The following is a 5,000-nucleotide window of genomic DNA, read 5'->3' as shown; positions in this document are numbered from 1 at the left end:
GTTGAGGTGATTGTTTCAACTGGTGGATGTATTTCGTGCTTTGGATCACGTTATGGCTTGTGAGTTTGGGAGTGGACTGGTTGATTTGATCCTTCGTGTTCTTAGCTTTGGATGATATTTGTGTTGGACTACCGTGTTTGTTGCTTGACATACGCTATGTGGCCGTCTTCACTTTGGAACAGAACATTATGTAAACCCAACGGATCATCAGCTGGATAAAATCTATTAGATAAACACTGGAAGGATTATGGCTTCCAAGTAAATCTCTCCATAGGAAGCTAGCTATAACATTTGTAATTGTGCACTCTTATCAAACAGATAAAAAAGAAGGAAAGTTCTTATGGTCAGGCAAAATGCTGATGAAGCCTAAAAGCTGTGACAAATGATATGATATGATAAAAGATTCATACTACTGAGATATTGCACGGACTGCTTTATTATTATCATTAGAATCCCTTGTTGTTTGTATAGCTGTTATATTTGAAGTGTGTCGAGTGATATATTTATTGTTTTTTTATGATGATAATGATACATATATATATATATATATATATATATATATATATATATATACAGATACAGATATATATATATAATTGGACTTTCATGCTGAATTCTGTGTGTTGTATGTCTGGGCGTTAGATCTGGGTAGGGTATGGAGGTTCTAGTCTACCTCTCTTAGAGTGGATGCAACAGCGTGCGTGTGTACGCGTTGTTGTTGTTGTTTCTTGTTGTTGTTGTTGTGTGTGTGAAAAAGAGAGAAAGAGTGTGAGTGTACGTGTGTGTGTGTGTGTATGTGTGTGTGTTTGGTTGTGTGTGTGTGTGTATGTGTGTGTGATCGAGTTGAACGCATTCACAGGGATTGCATGTAAGAATTATCCTGACCATCACTGGATGCCTTCATCGTCATCATCGTCATCATCATCATCATCATCATCAATCTGACTCGCCATTACCTTTCGCCAATCCAGCGAGCGCCGCCAGAAAATTGATCAAACTGATCAGTGTCTAATTTCCAAACGGGGCAAGTCATTAATTAGCATGAAATAAACAGGTAAAATAGATGATATCTGCTGTGACACAATACAATACAATACAATACAATGCAATACAATACAACGCCACGGAACGCAACACAAGACAAAACAATACGATACAATACAAGACAGGACAAAACAAGACAACACAATATGATACGATATGATACAATGCAACACAGTACAGAACAAGACAAGACAACACGATAGTTTGCGACACAACACAACACAACACAACACAACGCAACACAAGATAGGGGAGCGGGCCATCAACACCGCACACAAGCCGGACACGACTAATAACGTCAACGAGCCTTCATCCACAGCATCATCATCATCATCATCATCGCCATCATCATCAATCTGACACGCCAAGTACCGCCCACCAATCAAGGGAGTGCCGCCAGCAATCACGTGATTGCCGCAAAGCAACCAATCAGGTGAAAGGGCCATCGAGCAGCTCGTGCTCAGCTCTTCCCTTCTTCTCGTCACATCACGGACGTCGCTCGGCGCTCTGCACGGAACGAATCTTGATCTGAGATCGCTGGAGGAGGAGGGGGGCGGGGCGGGGGGGGTGGAGGGGGGAGATTAAACCTTTCGCTTGATGGATTGATTTGCAGTTCCTTGTTATTGTTTTTCTCCGCCCTTCCCGCTTCCCCCACTCTCCCCCCCTCCCCTGACACCCCCTCCCCCCAACCAACCAACCCCCACTCCCCACACCCCATCCCTTCCCCCCCCCTCCCCCTGCTCCACTCTGTCCTCCTCTGTTCCCTTCTTACCGACCATCCACCCTCCAAGAAACAAACAAAAAACCTAAAAGTCCATTAAACCGACAAATCGACCACACCCCACCAAATCAGACACAAGCTCCCCACCCCGCCCAACCCTGCTTCCACCCCCCCCCGCACCTCGACTCCATCCTCCCTACACGCCCACCCCCCAACCACCCCCCACCAACCCTCCCCCCACGCCTCACCCTGCCTACACCCACCCCCTACTCAGTACCCGTCCCACCACACTCGCTCGTCCCCATACCCCCCGCTCACCCCCCCCCCCTCCCCACCACACCTCGCCCCTCCACCACACCCCCCCCTGCACCACAAACCCCCCACCCCCCCCCCCCCCCCGCCCCCCCCGCCCCTTCCCTCTACCCCAACTCCAACCCACACCCACCACTCACACCACCCCCCCCCACATCCCGATCCACCCCCCCCCAGATGCCCCCCGCGCACCTATCCCTGCGACCCTTCTCTTCTCCTCCCCACCCCCCCACATCCCCCTTCCTTCCCCCCCTCCCCCCCCCCCCCACCACCACAGCACACCACCCCCACCCTCCACCCCACCTCTTTCCATCCTCTTCTGTTGATTGCTGCTCCACACTGAGCGCGAGGGTTACGCTGCTGGTCAGGCATCTGCTTCGCAGATGTGGTGTAGCGAATATGGATTTGTCCCAGCGAACGTAGCCACGTCTCCTTGAGAAACTGAAACTGAACTGAGGCTGGAGTGCAGTGAAGGCTCAGTGGTTACAGGCGCCCGACTGTACGAACTGGAAGCGGGTGTAACAAAGGTTCGAATCCCATCTATCTTTCTATACCTGTCTCTCTATCTATCTATCTATCTATCTATCTATCTGTTATACCTATCTATCTATTATACCTATCTATCTGTCTATCTATCTGACTATCTATATCTATCTATCTGTACCTATCTATGTATCTATCTGTACCTTTCTATCTGTCTATCTCTATACCCATCTATCTATCAATCAATATATCTACATACACCAGAACTGATTTTCACACACGCTCTCTTTCCCTGCCCCCCCCACCGCCCGCCCCCCCCACGCCCATCCACTAGTTTTTGAGTGGTGGTCTGGATACTAGTCTTTCGGAAGAGACGATAAGCCGAGGTCCTATGTACAGCATGCGTTTAACGCACGGTGAAGAACCTATCGCAATAAAACGGTTGTGTCTGGTAGACATTCTGCAGGGAAAATTAACCCGCTTTGACTGTTAAACAAAGGCACTGTAGGACATAACAAGGAGGTGGCACTGCACTGTGGCGACGTGCTTTTCCCAAGGGAGAGCAGTCCGAATTTTGTACAGTGAAATCTGTATTGTGATGAAAAGTAATATAATGCAATGCAATGCAATATAATTTAACAAAATGCAATTCACTACAATACGATACAAGACAGTACAAAACAATACAATACAATACAATGCAAAGTGAACTCGGTAGTCAATGAACAAGACCGTTCCTGTAGAAAATCATATTAGTTCTAACCATACTAAGCTTTACCTGAAAATAAGATTTCACACTGATCTTATTCACCTGGATTCGAAGACTACTGTGCAAAAAAAGTTAGAGGTATCAATGCATTGTCATTAGCGGGAAGCGAAATTAACAACCCTAAAACATCGCTAGAAAACGTGACACTTTGCTTTCCATTGTCAGTCACCTGTCTGGTTACCTATTCACGTGTGTGTGTGTGTGTGTGTGTGTGTGTGCGCGCGCGCGCGCGCGTGCTTTGTGTGTACCTCACGTGGTATTGAACAGCGCTTTGATGGATTCGAAAGGGTTTATAATTTTCATTAACATTATTATTATTATTATCATCATCATTATTATCATTGTTGTTACAATCATTATCATCATCATGATGACACGTGGGCCTGCCTGTCGTATTGATCATGTTCTTTGGGATCGGCAGAACATGCGCATGCGTGGAAAACACGCACGTGTCCTGCCATGGAATGACGTCATTCCGGTATCTTGACAGAAGATCCAATCACAGATCACCTTTCCTTCCCAGCCACTCCCTTCGTCAACGCCTGTTTTTTTTTGTAAGCCTGTATCTGATTGGACAAACTTCCTCCTGAACTTTTTTTTCATTGGTGGGAAAGTTTGGGGGTGGGGTGGGATGGGGTTAGGTCGGAGAGAGTTGCGTGTGTATGTTGAGGGGAGGGGGGTGGTGAGGGGGTCTTTTTTTTTCTTCTCCCCCCCACTCCCTTCCCCTATTAATTGATACAAAAACACGGGTTGTCAGGAGAATTGAGCAGTTGTGCTGTGTGCATTGAAACGAAAACACGTTGTTCCTCTTCTTCTTCTTCTTCTTCTTCTGGGGAGAAGTTCTGATTCCTCTTTGGCACAGTTTTTGGTTGCAGCCTGCTGACGCCCTTGAGAAGATTGTAAGTTTGTTGTTGTTTTCTCTCTCTCTCTCTCTCTCTCTCTCTCTCTCTCTCTCTCTCAATCTTTTAAAATTCAATCTATTAGGTATCACATACATTTATTTATATTTTACTTTTTGCTTTTCTTTCTTTGTTCTGATGGCCGGATGGGGAAAAAGTTATGTTTTTGCTTTTACCACTTGTCTCATTAAATAAAACACACTTCCATTCAATTTCGGTCTCTGTCACTATCTGTTTCATTGTTTCTGTCTACCTCTGTGTGTGTGTGTGTGTGTGTGTCTTTATTATGTTTGTGTGCAATTATCCTCTCTAATTTCTGTTTGTGTGTAACTATGTTCTGTTTGTGTGGAGTTGTCAACAGTTTGTTTTTTTTTATCTGTGCAACTATCGTCTCATTATGCTTGTATACAACAATTATCTCTTTGTTCTGTTTATGTGCAACTATTGTTTGTCAATTCTGTGTGCAACAATTGTTCCTTTGTCATTTCTGTGTGCAACTATCTTTTCTTTGTCATTTCTGTGTGCAACTTTTGTCATTTCTGTGTGCAGCTATCGTCTCTGTCGTTTCTGTGTGCAGCTGTAATCTTTTGTTATGCCTGTGTGCAACTATCGTCTTTTTGTGTGTGTGCAAGTATTATCGGTTTTTTTTCATGCAACTATCGTCTTTTTGTGTGCAACTATCGTCTTTGTGTGTGCAACTATCGTCTTTTTGTGTGCATCTATCATCTTTTTGTGTGCAACTATCGTCTTTTTGCATGCAAATGTCATTTTT

General features: G+C 45.2%; 1 protein-coding gene across 1 annotated transcript in view; it reads left to right on the top strand.

Moving 5' to 3' along the window:
• Positions 1-4,144: 4,144 nt before the first annotated feature.
• The window catches only part of LOC143276280 (beta-arrestin-1-like), a 27,448-nt gene continuing 26,592 nt past the window's right edge, over positions 4,145-5,000 (top strand). The window contains exon 1 of the mRNA XM_076580778.1: positions 4,145-4,228. The gene's annotated coding sequence lies outside the window, so the exon portion shown is untranslated. The remainder of the gene's footprint in view (positions 4,229-5,000) is intronic.

This window comes from Babylonia areolata, chromosome 31, assembly GCF_041734735.1.
Source record: "Babylonia areolata isolate BAREFJ2019XMU chromosome 31, ASM4173473v1, whole genome shotgun sequence".
NCBI classification, from domain to species: Eukaryota; Metazoa; Mollusca; class Gastropoda; order Neogastropoda; family Buccinidae; genus Babylonia; species Babylonia areolata.
Note: the sequence above shows the minus strand (reverse complement) of the source record. Positions and strands in the feature narration are given on the sequence as shown.